The following is a 17,079-nucleotide window of genomic DNA, read 5'->3' as shown; positions in this document are numbered from 1 at the left end:
CAAGATAAAGCAAAGCAGTGCGACAAAAACAACAACACAGAGTTAAACATGGGATAAACAAACTACAGTCAATAACACAATAGAAAATCTGTATACAGTGTGTGCAAATGAAGTAAGGAGGTAAGGCCATAGTGGCAAAGTAATTACAAGTTAACAATTAACACTGGAGTGATAGATGTGCAGATGAGGATGTGCAAGAAGAAATACTGGTGTGCAAAAGAGCAGAAAAACAAATATGGGGATGAGGTAGGTGGGCTATTTCCAGATGGCCTGTGTATAGCTGCAGCGATCGGTAAGCTGCTCTGACAGCTGATGCTTAAAGTTAGTGAGGGAGATATGTCTCCAACTTCAGTGATTTTTGCAATTCGTTCCAGTCATTGGCAGCAGAGAACTGGAAGGAAAGGCGGCCAAAGTAGGTGTTTGCTTTGGGGATGACCAGTGAAATATACCTGCGGGAGCGTGTGCTATGGGTGGGTGTTGCTATGGTGACCAGTGAGCTGAGATAAGGCAGCGCTTTACCTAGCAAAGACATATAGATGACCTGGAGCCAGTGGGTTTGGCGACGAATATGTAGCGAGGACCAGCCAAAGAGAGCGTACAGGTTGACATCGCCGAAGTCGAGGATCGGTAGGATGGTCAGTTTTACGAGGGTATGTTTGGCAGCATGAGTGAAGGATGCTTTGTTGCGAAATAGGAAGCCGATTCTAGATTTAATTTTGGATTGGAGATGCTTTAATAGGAGTCTGGAAGGAGAGTTTACAGTCTAGCCAGACACCTAGGTATTTATAGTTGTCCGCCTATTCTAAGTCAGAACTGTCCAGAGTAGTGATGCTAGTCGGGCGGGCAGGTGCGAGCAGCGATCGGTTGAAGAGCATGCATTTAGTTTTACTAGCATTTAAGAGCAGTTGGAGGCCATGGAAGGAGTGTTGTATGGCATTGAAGCTCGTTTGGAGGTTAGTTAACACAGTGTCCAAAGAAGGGCCAGATGTTTACAGAATGGTGTCGTCTGCATAGAGATTGATCAAAGAGTCACTCGCAGCAAGAGCGATATCATTGATATATACAGAGAAGAGAGTCGGCCCGAGAATTGAAACCTGTGGCACCCCCATAGAGACTGCCAGAGGTCCGGACAACAGGCCCTCCGATTTGACATACTGAACTCTATCTGAGAAGTAGTTGGTGAACCAGGCGATGCAGTCATTAGAGAAACCAAGGCTGTTGAGTCTGCCGATAAGAATGTGGTGATTGACAGAGTCGAAAGCCTTGGTCAGGTCGATGAAGACGGCTGCACAGTACTGTCTTTTATCGATGGCGGTTAAGATATCGTTTTGGACCTTGAGCGTGGCTGAGGTGCACCCGTGACCAGCTCGGAAACTGGATTGCATAGCGGATAAGGTACGGTGGGATTCAAAATGGTCGGTGATCTGTTTGTTAACTTGGCTTTCGAAGACTTTATAAAGGCAGGGCAGGATGGATATAGGTCTGTAACAGTTTGGGTCTAGAGTGTCTCCCCCTTTTGAAGAGGGGGATGACCACGACTGCTTTCCAATCTCGAATTCTCAGACGATACGATGTAAGCACTTCCACTGACGATTTTGTAAACGCTGCCTGCTTCAAATCCAGCCAATGCAGCTCCATTTCATAGGCTGCAGTAGCCTTGTGGGCTCGGTAAGGTAGACACGTCAGGTCCATTCCACAAACCTAGGTTCTCTCCTGCATTCATGTTTAAGCTGCAGCTATGTTTCCATTCCATAGGTGTCAGGTGTTGGGTTTCTGGGGATTCCCCTCTCTACTCCCATCCTTCACTTCCCACCAAAATGTATTTAATCCGGAGCCTATGAGTGGTATAGCTATGTCCACCACCACAAGACCCCTTCTCAAGGCAACTCCAGTGCAACACTATCCCGGTGAAGGGTGTCAACTGGAACTCAAGACCCATTAGGGACTTCAGATTAGGCTCAGAGGTGCTTCTCATATCCCAAATGGGTCCACATTTAGTGGGATAGAGGTTATACAGGTCTGGGTGTGACTTGACAACTCTGTGGCATCTGAGGATATTCACAGACATGTATCATGTCACGTCATACCTTATTCCTTTCTATCGAAATGGGAAACCTTCCTCCTCAGGTGCATTCTCGTTGGCCTCTCACCTTTGTAAATTGAGTTGTCGGTTCCTGATGCAAATGATGTATGCACTCTTGTTGGCTGGTGTCTTTCTAACTATTCTTGTTGAGCCGTGTCTGCAAGACCTATCAAATTGTATTAGTCACATGCGCCGAATACAACAGGTTTAGACCTTACAGTGAAATGCTTACTTACGAGCCCCTAACCAACAATGCAGTTTAAATAAAAATACGAATAAGAAATAAAAGTAACAAGTAATTAAAGAGCAGCAGTAAAATAACAATAGCAAAACTATATACAGAGGGGTACCGGTACAGAGTCAATGTGCGGGGGCACTGGTTAGTTGAGGTAAAGTGTACATGTAGGTAGAGTTGCATTGCAAATAGTCTGGGTGGCCATTTGATTATGATCCACTGGCTTTAGGTAAGTCATAATTTATAGTTTTGACTGATCGGAAGTATTGCTTTCCTGACCTGCTGTTTTGTGGGAGTACTGAAAAAGCCAACTACTGCAGTCACCACCACGGAGCTCAAGTCTTCCAACTGGAGCCAGTCCCACAACCGCCTGGATCACTGCAACAACTTGGCTGCAAAATAATCAGGCTTAATTGGTGTCACCCAGCCTGGAGGTGCCGAAAGCTCCTCCTCCCCTCACTCCCCATCCTCCAGGCATGGTGTGACTGAACCACATGAGACACATTTGGCTGATGCCATCACGACCTCCCTCAGCCAATTCAGCTGGCCGGCTCTAAATCCCAACTTCCAGCCCCAGCAGAAGCTCTGTCACCAGGCAGGGTTTTGGGCTGAGGTCTCCTTGGCCTGGGCCTTCTCTGACTGGAGCACCAGGCCCACCAGTTCCAGTTCCTCCACAGAGGGAAGTCTAGGCTTCTGGAGACAAACAGGCTGGTGATGGGGTTACCAGGCTGTGAAAACGAGGCTGCCCCGCTAATGCAGGGTCACGCCGAGGTTGGGAGGTGGAGGGGGGTGAGTTGTTGCGTTACCTCTTCACGCCCTTGTCCCGTATCTAAGACCTGGCCGGGCAGGCGGTATCCTGATCTCCCCCATTGCATTATGGAGCTGGACCAAGGGCAGTTTGGGCTGAACGGAGCCCATTGTGTGCCCAGGAGAAGGAGTCTTTAGGGAAGGTGGATTTGGGTTACCACAAGGAGGTTCTACATTGTGGAGGAAAGAAGAGGAGAGGAGGGCAAGGCCAACTGCTGGGCATAGGGGGAGGTTAGAGTGTTGATATGGAGTGGCCCCCTCTGGGGATTGGGTGACTTGCGCTGAGCTTACCCAGAATCCATTCCAGGATTATTTGTTTGGGGGAGGGGGGGGGGGGGGTCAAGCTTGATGGGCTCTCCAGAACTTCTGATGTTTGATACGCCGACTTTGTTCTCACCTGTCACTGTGGTCCCACATAAACGGTTGATGTAATGCTTTTTTACTTATTGAGGTAACTGAATCAGTCCGTTTCAACCATGACTGTTTTATTTTCTCAACTTTTTTACAATTGAAATGACAATCAGACCATTTAGTCATAGGTCAACCTCCTTAGCAAGACTATGTTCCTGGAAATATCTATGCCCTCCTGTCCTCCATTTCGGCATAGATGTGTACACACCTTACATGGGGCAAATATGCAGTGTCACCTCAGCTGAGCTCAGTATGTAACAACCAATTTGATTATACAACACTGTCCCCATTCCCAGTGAGCTAAATGGAGAGGGAGCGACCATTATCCTCTCACTATCATGTCCTTGTTGTCTAAAGAATTTTGTTTGGGCAGATGAGAGTGTGAGTGTCCATGCGAGAGAGAGAGGGTTCAAGTGAAAATCAGGCCTATCGTCCCCATCTCAATTTCTCCCACTTCTCCTTGTCCTCGACATTTCCCAAAACACTGACCGCTAGCACAGGAGGATCCCGGTCCCGGCAGGCCCACTGGGATCATGTTGTTTTTTGTCCCCTTTTGTGTGTCGCTCTCTTTCACAGGTTGGTTAAGAGTATGTGCATTTTACACAACAAGGCATGGGAGGTGTAAAAGAATCCTCCACAGAGAGCCCCTACACTGGTCAATGGGAGCCCCGGGTCGACCCTCAGTCCTGCAGCCTTTCACACATCCTGCTCCCACCTCTCCAGTTACCTCCACTGTCCCCCTTACAACAAAGACCTGACTGACTCCCCTCTCCTTCCCAGACCCTATCAGCACGCATCCACCTACCATTTCCCTTATGCCTAATCTCTCCAGGATCTATGGAAATGAGGTGCGCTGTGTGTCCCTGTAAATGAGGCCGTCCCTAATTAAAGAGAAGCACACAGTGTGTTCTAAGTGACTCATGTTAATTCTGTAACTCAAACTACCCAAGGTCTTGAAAAAGCAGGGTTTTAGTCTGTGTGTTTCTCTCTCTCTCTTTGTGTCCATAAAATAACCCAGAGTGAGACTGGGCTGCTTTGGCTGGGTCTGAGTCACTCCGGTAGAAAGCTTTAGCCATACATAGACAGACCCTGTCGACAGGGCTGATGGGGGTGATCAGGGCCCAATCCAAGGGGCTGACATTTATGTCCAAAATCCTATTTGTTTAAACCGTTTTGCCTTCCATGCTTGGAGGGAAATAAGGTCTAGTTTCAATATTTTGCCTTTGCTTGTGTAGTCTTTCCTCCCTCATTTACAGGATCTCTTATTTGCTCTCTCCCTCACTTTCTACACACTCTCTCTCCCTCTTTCTGCACTCTCAAAGTCCCCCTCCCCACTTTCCCCTTTCCCCAAACACTGATTTCTGATTAAGTTGAACACTATCCCCGGTAAAATTTGCACCTGCCTCTTTTAGTAAAGTTCCTTCCAGAGCTTCGGCAGGGGCTTACACTTTCTCTGCTCCTCTCATTCAAGTATTCTCTTTCTCCCTGCTCCTTTTGAAATCCATTGGATGCCCTAGGCGAGGATTCGGCTGTTTTCTGGGACTCCCATTATTACAGTACCGTTAATCCTGCTGGAAGTGGACGAGAAGTGCTCCTCTGTTTGGATGTCCACCCCCCTCCTCCCCTCCCACCATCACCACAACAACCACCACCCCTCAGTCTTTCTCCAGTCCTCTCCTCACTTCTTTTAAACTCTGTGGATGTTCCCAGCTGGATGGAACACAGCTGTGTACTGGAGGCAGCCTGGTGAGAGTGGTGAGGAGCTAAATGTCCATCTTCTGAAAGCAGGTGAGTGGTCAATCTATCTACCTCTTCCTCTATCTCTCTTTCACTCCAGCAAGTGCATCACCGACTAGTGGACAGGTAAGGTGCACCTGAATCTGACTCCTGGATAGGTGTGTGTTTGTACTTGTTTACCCTTGGCATCTCATAGCTTTTTGAAGATAATACAGGAGTGTGTAACATGGTGGATAATCCCTGTTACTGATAGACATGGTGTATACAGCATTTAAGGTATCAGGGCATTTCACCCATTTCAGCTCTTAGGAAATATGGACATGAGTGTATAGAGGACGTCATATTGCTTAATGAGCATGTGTATGGTGATGTCTCACAGGGAAGATGACGGAGCTATCCTTGGCATTTGGTCTTGGAATAATGTAATGCCTTTCTTTCATTAGTTAATACTGTATTAAGATTATATGTTCAATGTTATAACATTGCCTACTGCTGAGCATCTGGCAATATAGTTTGACTTGACAAGTATGTGCTAATGAAGATGTGTGTTTAGAAGTTAACCAGTCTGTCGTTTTAATAGAATTTCAGTAACATTAGCCAACAGTCCCTAATCTACTTGTGTCTTCAGATACATGGCAACAATTATGCTATATTTGAATGTTCTGCTAGCTGTATTATTTCATGATTTGGATACTCCTACAATTGTTTTTGTTCTATTAGTTGCAGCTAGAGTAAACTCCTCCTGATACAGTCAGAAGTTTAGGGCACTGGAGTGTGAGCCCAGAGAGGTTGTGTTTACACCATTAGAAGAGCTCTTTTTTTGAAAGTGCAGTCCCTGAGTGCATTCCCGGGCTTTATCTCCATTGTTCTGTTGGAACATTATGGAGTAAATGTCTGTCAGATAGCGTGGGGGGAACTGAAGGAGTGAAAATAGCAGTTGTGGTAATCTCTGTGTTGACAAAGCATGACGACAGGGCGATGACTGAACGATGATCCCCTCTCACCAGGGTCCACTAACCTTGGCACACCTGAACACAATTTACCATCAGGCTGAATACTGTACACACATTAAAGAGATGACAGTGAAGATTTGGGAGAGACATACTTCATTCACATCACATTCCCCAGAGATCACATTGAGGATAACTGGGCACACCACATCATTTCAACATGGACATTTGGGTAATATTTGGTTGAGACGTTGTTCAATGAGATTTCAACCTTTATTCACCCACTCAAAAAGACAGGTCAGAAGTTTGTTGAAATCCCATTGTGTTATCACTGGGCTTTCAACCATTTAAAAGCACAACAAAGTTAAAAAGGAAATACATTTTATCACTGTGCTTCATCTCATAGCACAACTAAATGACCTGAATCGCAGTTGAGATTGCATTAAAAGTACATAATGCAAGTGATCCAAGCTGTTTGAGATTCTGCGCATATTATTATAGCAGTTGTGAAGATCTCCACAGACCAGCGACCTGCATGCTATCTTGATTATGATTACATAAGAAGTTACTGTAGTTAACTCAAAATGTGGCCATGGATGTGTTACTCATTTTAATGTTGAATAAATACTGTTACATTAGTTTGTAAGATAGCCTTAACTTTTTATGTGAATCCAACATCAATTATTAATTTGTAGATTAACTGAATATTGATTTCTGTTTGGTTGAAAACGCAACCAAATATCAAAATTTTAAAGGATATCCAACATATCAATTATTTATTTGTAGACAAGATGGAATTTAAGCAAGACTAAGTCACTGGCACAGATGAAACTATCCAAGCAGAAGATTAATCTCCTTCAAATGTTGGTAATTGGTTGTGTTGACAACCAAACACAATTCAATATCAAGTCTGTCTACAAATTAATAATTGATGTTAGATTCATGTCTCCATCTCAACCAAAAATCTAAGTTAAAGAATTGGACTACATTTAAGGACTAAACTTACATTTTTGGTTGAGATGGAGACGTGAATCCAACATATTAATGATTTACTTGAAGATAACATTTGAAATCAACCAAAGCTTGAAACTCTAGGCCTATATGTATTGTCTGTTTTCAATTGAAATTAAAGCTGTTGATGACTTTGCAAATGCTATAAAGGCCTCATAAATAGTATCATTGATGATATGAGACTTATAAAGTATGGTAACATTTAATTTGCTTTGTTAAACCTACCCTTTGGAATGACTTCGATAGCTGGTGGTGCCTCCACTCATCTCACCCCAGTCTCTCGGTGGACCCACTCTTCTCACGTAGAGACCCCCCCCCCCCCCCCCCCCAGCCGCTATACATAAGGGATAAACGGCAACATTCTGTGCATTACCTTGGAATAATGGACAACGCAACGGGACGAGGTGGAGCCCAGTCCCTTTGCAGAGTTAATTTTTCCAAGATAATGTACAGAACAGAGGCGTTTATCGTTAAATAAAGGTAAAAATGTCTTTTACATTTTTTTTTTTATAAATCACGCTCATTCCACATTTGCATAAGAAAATAATATGAAAGCACTAGTTTACCGGTATAAATACTTTTTTAGTTTATATTTTTTATAAGCGACAGTAGGGACCAGAGAAATTCATGTTCATCACTCACCATGTTAGGTCATCAGATGCTCAAAAAAAAAGTATCTTCAAAAATTAATTCATGCTAGTTAGCTAGCTACGTTTTTTCCTTGTTGGACCTGCGTTTACAATGTATCCAATTTTGGTTTGTGTGGTTGTTGGTTTAGCTTTCTGTAACTTGTAGCAAGTACGGCCTGCATGTGAAGGTGCTTATTGTGTCATGATTGCAAGGTGTCCCAATGTCTTTTCCAACTGTCCCAATATCTTGTTTTAATGTACATTCTAACCAATCAAAAACAAGCATTCAATAATGCTGTGGTATAATTTAATTTAATTCACAAGGTATTACAAACTGGCCACAGTATTTAAGTGTCAGTCTTTCTCCAATTCATTTACAATGACATAATCCACATATTTTTGGTACGTTAGGGGAGGAGTAGGAGCTTAAAAGCCCTAAAAAGGCATAACGCCTCAAAGTACAAATACAGTTGAAGTCGGAAGTTTACATACACTTAGGTTGGAGTCATTAAAACTCGTTTTTCAACCACTCCACAAATTTCTTGTTTACCAACTATAGTTTTGGCAAGTCGTTTAGGACATCTACTTTGTGCACGCTTTTTCAGCTACTTTGACACAGGTCATTTTTCCAACAATTGTTTACAGACAGATTATTTCACTTATAATTCACTGTATCACAATTCCAGTGGGTCATGTCATGGCTTTAGAAGCTTCTGATGTTGCTTGACATCAGGGGAAAATGAAAAGAAATCAGCCAAGACCTCAGAAAAAAATTGTATACCTTCACAATTCTGGTTCATCCTTGGGAGCAATTTCCAAACACCTGAAGGTACCACGTTCATCTGTACAAACAATAGTACGCAAGTATAAACACCATGAGACCACGCAGCCGTCATACCGCTCAGGAAGGAGACACGTTCTGTCTCTTAGAGATGAACGTACTTTGGTGTGAAAAGTGCGAATCAATCCCAGAACAACAGCAAAGGACCTTGTAAAGATGCTGGAGTAAACAGGTACAAAAGTATCTATATCCACAGTAAATGAGTCCTATATCGACATAACCTGAAAGGCCGCTCAGCAAGGAAGAAGCCACCGCTCAAGAACCGCCATAAAAAAAAGCCATACTACGGTTTGCAACTGCACATGGGGCCAAATATCGACTTTTTGGAGAAATGTTCTCTGGTCTGATGAAACAAAAATAGAACTGTTTGGCCATAATGACCATTGTTATGTTTGGGGGGGAAAAGGGGGAGGCTTGCAAGCTGAAGAACACCATCCCAACCGTGAAGCACGTGGGTGGCAGCATCATGTTGTGGGGGTGCTTTGCTGCAAGAGGGACTGGTGCACTTCACAAAATAGATGGGATCAAGAGGAAGGAAAATTATGTGGATATATTGAAGCAACATCTCAAGACATCAGTCAGGAAGTTAAAGCTTGGTCGCAAATAGGTCTTCCAAATGGACAATGACCCCAAGCATACTTCCAAAGTTGTGGCAAAATGGCATAAGGACAACAAAGTCAAGGTATTGGAGTGGCCATCACAAAGCCCTGACCTCAATCCTATAGAGAATTTGTGGGCAGAACTGAAAAAGCGTGTGCGAGCATGGAGGCCTACAAACCTGACTCAGTTACACCAGCTCTGTCAGGAGGAACGGGCCAAAATTCACCCAACTTATTGTGCGAAGCTTGTGGAAGGCTACCCGAAACGTTTGACCCAAGTTAAACAATTTAAAGGCAATGCTACCAAATACTAATTGAGTGTATGTAAACGTTTGAACCACTGGGAATGTGATTAAATAAATAAAAGCTGAAATACATCACTCGCTCTACTATTATTCTGACATTTCACATTCTTAAAATAAAGTGGTGATCCTAACTGACCTACGACAGGGAATTTTTACTCTGATTAAATGTCAGGAATTGTGAAAAACTGAGTTTAAATGTATTTGGCTAAGGTGTATGTAAACTTCCGACTTCAACTGTAAGTATTGCTTTATGTAATTTGTGTTCTTGTTAAATGTTTGCTCAGCCTACATGTTCATACGTTTTATATACAGTGGGGCAAAAAAGTATTTAGTCAGCCACCAATTGTGCAAGTTCTCCCAATTAAAAAGATGAGCGAGGCCTGTAATTTTCATCATAGGTACACTTCAACTATGACAGACAAAATGAGAAAAAAAATTCCAGAAAATCACATTGTAGGATTTTTAATGAATTTATTTGCAAATTATGGTGGTCAATAACAAAAGTTTATTTCAATACTTTGTTATATACCCTTTGTTGGCAATGACAGAGGTCAAACGTTTTCTGTAAGTCCTCACAAGGTTTTCACACACTGTTGCTGGTATTTTGGCCCATTCCTCCATGTAGATCTCCTCTAGAGCAGTGATGTTTTGGGGCTGTTGCTGGGCAACACGGACTTTCAACTCCCTCCAAAGATTTTCTATGGGGTTGAGATCTGGAGACTGGCTAGGCCACTCCAGGACCTTGAAATGCTTCTTACGAAGCCACTCCTTCGTTGCCCGGGCGGTGCGTTTGGGATCATTGTCATGCTGAAAGACCCAGCCACGTTTCATCTTCAATGCCCTTGCTGATGGAAGGACTTTTTCACTCAAAATCTCACGACATGGCCCCATTCATTCTTTCCTTTACACGGATCAGTCGTCCTGGTTCCTTTGCAGAAAAACAGCCCCAAAGCATGATGTTTCCACCCCCATGCTTCACAGTAGGTATGGTGTTCTTTGGATGCAACTCAGCATTCTTTGTCCTCCAAACACGACGAGTTGAGTTTTTACCAAAAAGTTATATTTTGGTTTCATCTGACCATATGACATTCTCCCAATCTTCTTCTGGATCATCCAAATGCTCATTAGCAAACTTCAGACGGGCCTGGACATGTACTGGCTTAAGCAGGGGGACACGTCTGGCACTGCAGGATTTGAGTCCCTGGCGGCGTAGTGTGTTACTGATGGTAGGCTTTGTTACTTTGGTCCCAGCTCTCTGCAGGTCATTCACTAGGTCCCCCCGTGTGGTTCTGGGATTTTTGCTCACCATTCTTGTGATCATTTTGACCCCACGGGGTGAGATCTTGTGTGGAGCCCCAGATCGAGGGAGATTATCAGTGGTCTTGTATGTCTTCCATTTCCTAATAATTGCTCCCACAGTTGACCTCCCGGGTGGCGCAGTGGTCTAGGGCACTGCATCGCAGTGCTAGCTGCGCCACCAGAGTCTCTGGGTTCGCGCCCAGGTTGGGCTGGGTTCGCGCCCAGGCTCTGTCGCAGCCGGCCGCAACCGGGAGGTCCGTGGGGCGACGCACAATTGGCATAGCGTCGTCCGGGTTAGGGAGGGTTTGGCCGGTAGGGATATCCTTGTCTCAGTATGTAAAATGTATGTAAAAAAATATATAAAAAAATAATAATAATAAATAAATAAATAAAATGTTATAAAATAAAATGTATGCACTCTACTAAGTAAGTCGCTCTGGATAAGAGCGTCTGCTAAATGACAAAAATGTAAATGTAACATTTCTTCAAACCAAGCTGCTTACCTATTGCAGATTCAGTCTTCCCAGCCTGGTGCAGGTCTACAATTTTGTTTCTGGTGTCCTTTGACAGCTCTTTGGTCTTGGCCATAGTGGAGTTTGGAGTGTGACTGTTTGAGGTTGTGGACAGGTGCCTTTTATACTGATAACAAGTTCAAACAGGTGCCATTAATACAGGTAACGAGTGGAGGACAGAGGAGCCTCTTAAAGAAGGTCTGTGAGAGCCAGAAATCTTGCTTGTTTGTAGGTGACCAAATACTTATTTTCCACCATAATTTGCAAATAAATTCATTAAAAATCCTACAATGTGATTTTCTGGATTTTTTTTTCTCATTTTGTCTGTCATAGTTGAAGTGTACCTATGATGAACATTACAGGCCTCTCTCATCTTTTTAAGTGGGAGAACTTGCACAATTGGTGGCTGACTAAATACTTTTTGCCCCACTGTATGTGAAGTATACTATAACCATGTATTCATACTATGAGTCTTCCATATCTATGGGATTTCCACCGCCCTCATATGAATTGTCTGCTAAAATGTTTTATCTGGTTCTTCAATGAGAGACCGAACAAACATGGTTAACTTTGATTCTATACAAGTAAACACCAACAAAATCCAACTGATTACATAGAATGTGCACAGGCTTCATGATTGCAAAAAAAGCATAAGGTTCTTGAATATTTAAAGAGATTGTCAGTAGATGTGATTTTTATGCAAGAGCTAAACCTCAAAAAAGGATAAATGTAATATTTAAAGAGAATCTTGTTGGAGAGGCCTATGCTGCCACCTACTGTAGTAACAGCAGAGGTGTAGGCATCCTGATAAATAGGAATACACCTTTTTCCATTACTGTATATCCCAGCATACATACCAAGAAGGACATTTTCTAATTTGAATTGTACCTTACATGAGGAAATATTTCCTCCCGGGTGCAAACCTGGTGTTTTTAGATATAATTCAAGCTATATTAGATCAACCCCAGACTGGAACTATTATTTTAGCAGGTGATCAAACCTTTAGCAAGTTAGACAGATATGGCAATAAAAAAAGTGAAATTCAAGGAACCTCCAAAGAGGCTGAACATTTTCATCTCTTCAAATATTTTACAGGATACCTGCAGATTATTATTCCCAACTACAAAAGACTACTCCATTTTGTCTCAAAGTAAGGAAAGCTATTCAAGAATTGGCTACATTTTGATTTACAAAAATGCACTCAACAATATACTGGGTTTTAAAATACATGATACGGTGCCTTCGGAAAATTTGCAGACCCCTTGACTTTTTCCACATTTTCTCTCTCTCAGTAATCTACACACATTACCCCATAATGACAAAGCAAAAACAGGCTTTTAGAATTGTTGCTAATCTATAAAAAAAAATGAACAGAAATACCTTATTTACGTAAGTATTCAGACCCTTTGATATGAGACTCGAAAGTGAGCTCACGTTCATTCTGTTTCCGTTGATCATCCTTGAGATGTTTCTACAATTTGATAGGAGTCCACCTGTGGTAAATTCAATTGATCGCACATGATTTTGAAAGGCACACACCTGTTTTTATAAGGTCCCACAGATGACAGTGCATGTCAGAGCAACAACCAAGCCATGAGGTCGAAGGAATTGTTCGTAGAGCTCCGAGACAAGTTTGTGTCGAGGAGAGGCACAGATCTGGGGAAGGGTACCACAAAAGGTCTGCAGCATTGAAGGTCCCCAAGAACACAGTGGCCTCCATCATTCATAAATAGAAGAAGTTTGGAACCACCAAGACTCTTCCTAGAGCTGGCCACCCGGCCAAACTGCGCAATCGGGGGAGAAGGGCCTTGGTCAGGGAGGTGACCAAGAACCCAATGGTCACTCAGATGTTCATAGAGCTCTAGAATTCCTCTGTGGAGATGGGAGAACCCTCTAGAAAACCATCTCTGGAGCACTCCACCAATTAGGCCTTTATGGTAGTGGCCAGACGGAAGCCACTCCTCAGTAAAAGGCACATGACAGCCCGCTTGGAGTTTGCCAAAAGGCACCTAACGACTCTCAGACTAAGAAACAAGATTCTCCGGTCTGATGAAACCAAGATTGAACTCTTTGGCGTGAATGCTAAGCGTCACATCTGGAGGAAACCTGGCACCATCCTTATGGTGAAGCATGGTGGTGGCAGCATCATGCTGTGGGAATGTTTTTTAGTGGCAGGGACTCAAATCAAATCAAGCTTTATTTGTCACATGCGCCTGATACAACAGGTGTAGACCGTACCGTGAAATGCTTACTTACAAGCCCTTAACCAACAGTGCAGTTAAAGAAGAGTTGACCAAATATTTGCCAAATAAACTAAAGTAAAGAATAATAAAAAGTAACACAAAATAACAATAACGAGGCTATATGCAGGGGGTACCGGTACCGATTCAATGTCCAGGGGTACAGGTTATTAAAGGTAATTTGTACATGTAGGTAGATGTTAAGTGACTGCATAGATAATAAACAGCGAGTAGCAGCAGTGCATAAAACAAATGGAAGGGGGGGGGGGGGGGGGGGGGGTGTCAATGTAAATAGTCCGGTGGCCATTTGATTCATTTGTTCAGCAGTCTTATGGTTTGGGGGTAGAAGCTGTTAAGGAGCCTTTTGGTCCGGACTGGGAGACTAGTCAAGATCGAGGCAATGTGCAAACATTTCTAAAAACCTGTTTTTGCTTTGTCATTATGGGGTATTGTGTGCAGATTGATGAGGGTGGAAAAACAATTTAATACATTTTAGAATAAGGCTGTAACGTAACAAAATGTGTAAAAAGTCAAGGGGTCTGAATACTTTCTGAATGCACTGTATAGTGATATTGGATCATTATCCTGTATCATGCTTAATTGTACCCACAGAAAATACACTTAGTGACAGAATATGGAGAATGAACAGATTGCATCTTCAAGACCCAAAAGGTATTAAATATGTAAATGAAAACAAAAATACATTTGCATTACAGATGTAGACATAGAGGACAGAGAAAAGCTGACCCCCGACATAATTTGGGATGCTTTTAAGGTATCCTTTAGGGGAATGATAATCTCATACTCTGCAAAAGTTAAATCTGAGTTAGTGATTTATTTGTATTTAATTTCTATCTTAGAAAAAATATAACAAATCTTTACACGGTAAAGAAGATAATACAGTTTCTGAACTTAAACAGGAATATGATATTTACTTTTGAAGAGAGCCAACAACTTCAGGTTAAACTCAAAGAAAGCATACTATTTTATGCCAAATAAACCTGGTAAACACCTCACAGCCCTCACAAAATGAGTACACGCCAAACCAGTTTATAATTTTTAAAGATACAAATGCTTTAATTAAGAAACAACAATGTCAGAGTCATGTCTTAAGTGTAAAACTAACAATAACTCAATAATTAATAACTTCTGCGAGTGCTATCAAGTCCAAAAGTTAAAGGCAGAGTTAGAAAGTTGGATGTCAGAAGTTTGACAATGTAAATTGACTTTTAATCCACCCATCTGCATATTTCAAGACATGGCAAATGGGGGTGGACAATATTGGACAATATTATTTTTGTGACATACTGAAGATGCTCTTACTTAAATACTGGGAGTCAAATGATACTCCAACGTTAAGAGAATGGAAGAATATAATGCTTCATTTTTTAAGACAGAAATAAAATACAATTTGTCACATGGGGTAGAGTCTTACAAGTATTAGAAACAACACTGAGTGTGGATGCGATGGGAACTTGGGTCTGCGCAAGTGTGACGTCAAAAAAATAAAATACAATATATCAAAAAAGGAATGACTTCGATAGCAACAGTGAAATATATTCATTTATTAAGAGATCTCTCAATAATCATTCTCACAATAGCACATTGTTAGTAGTGACAAACCTAAACCAGGGCTTGGTTAAAATCCTGGATGGATCGCCAAACAAATAGCTGTAAATAGATCAACTCTCCAGTAGGATGTGCTGCCTAGCCTATTGTTTTTTATCTGATAGTGAATATTACATTGAAGATCTGACATTGTTTCAAAGGTACAAATTCAACATATTTTATACAAGGTTTGTCTATGTTGAAAATTGGTTACAATGATGATATAATCCTGTGGTTGAAATTCCACCAGTTTACGTTGATGACTTTTTTCAAATCCAATATATTTTCCACATAGATTCCACGTCACAATATGTTGTAAAATTACTTCGAAACAATGTTGGTTCAACCAGTTTGTGCCCAGAATGTTGCATATGATACTGTATCTCTCATTCTTAGCAAAAAGGTCAAGAGCCACATTAACTAATACATTAAATTCAAATTTACATAGATCTAGTTTTATAAATGAATGTTTTTTAAACTATATCTACAAACGCTTAATTTGGATTATGTAGGACAACGGGCATGGATATCAATTAACATTGTCCATTATGAATAAAACATGCTATTCTCTGTGATCACTTTCAAAGGCAATTAAAAAAACACCTATGCAAAAAAAGTACCTTGAGTTTTGGTTTTTCAAATCAGTAATGAAGTCCCCTTTGGGACTTTCTCCAAGCGTCTTACATACACAAATCAGAGTGGACACAACGTTAAATGGTGTTTTTACATTCAATTGACGACAACCATTGAATCAACATGCAGCTACCATTCAATCAAATGTTGAATTGAATTAGATCAGGAATTTTCCCTTGGATGGACTTGGCTGTACATTCTGGTTTGGCAATGGGAAGCCGGCCAAGCCAGGCACCGACGCAACCCCAGAGGGCCACAGTAAGAACCCTAGCAATTCAAGCCTGCTCAATTAAAGCCATTAGGGCTCCACTGTTTACGCTCCCCTCTCTTTAGCCAACAAGACATGGCTCCCAAACAGACGTGGTAATGAGCTCCCAGGCCCAGCTCCCATCAAGGAGACTCTGAGGCGGAGAGGCTTGGGTTGGGCCGCATGGTCCATGGCTTTGAGAGGGCACAGCCCCACCGTGGTCCACTCACACGGGACCGCAAGGCGAATGTGATCCTGACACATTGTTCCTGAATGCATAATGGGGCCTTTTCAGGGCTCCTTTAACGGGGATAGGGGGGACCTCCCAAGGGAGACATGGGAGACTGATTTTAAAGAAGTTACGTGTCGTCGTCGTCGACCGGCTGGCCGGTACTCCCTTGCTCCCCAGTGCTCTTGTTAAATGCTCTTGTTTATGAGAAGTTGTCTCTGTGAGTAATTTTTACCCTTCTTTGGTATCAGCCTCCTAGAAGACATAGGGTTCTAGTTGCTGGCGCTGTTGTTCATGAGGTTTTGGGGGTCTATGTGTAACGGATGTGAAATGGCTAGCTAGTTAGCGGTGGTGAGCGCTAATAGCGTTTCAAATCGGTTACGTCACTCGCTTTGAGACCTTGAAGTAGTGGTTCCCCTTGCTCTGCAAGGGCCGCGGCCTTTGTGGAGCGATGGGTAACGATGCTTCGTGAGTGTCAGTTGTTGATGTGTGCAGAGGGTCCCTGGTTCGCGCCCGGGTCGGGGCGAGGGGACGGACTAAAGTTAAACTGTTACATATGGCTATGGAAGAATCTGAAAAACTCAATCAACAAGCCCTTCCTGAATAACTCTCGTTAAATGCTTTGTCCTGAATTAACTATTCTCACTCTCATTGTCCCCAGTGGACTTACTTCAATCCCCTCTTTCTCTTTCCTCCATCTAGG

This window comes from Salvelinus namaycush, chromosome 12 (genome assembly GCF_016432855.1).
Source record: "Salvelinus namaycush isolate Seneca chromosome 12, SaNama_1.0, whole genome shotgun sequence".
NCBI lineage: Eukaryota > Metazoa > Chordata > Actinopteri > Salmoniformes > Salmonidae > Salvelinus > Salvelinus namaycush.
This window is presented reverse-complemented; position numbering follows the sequence as displayed.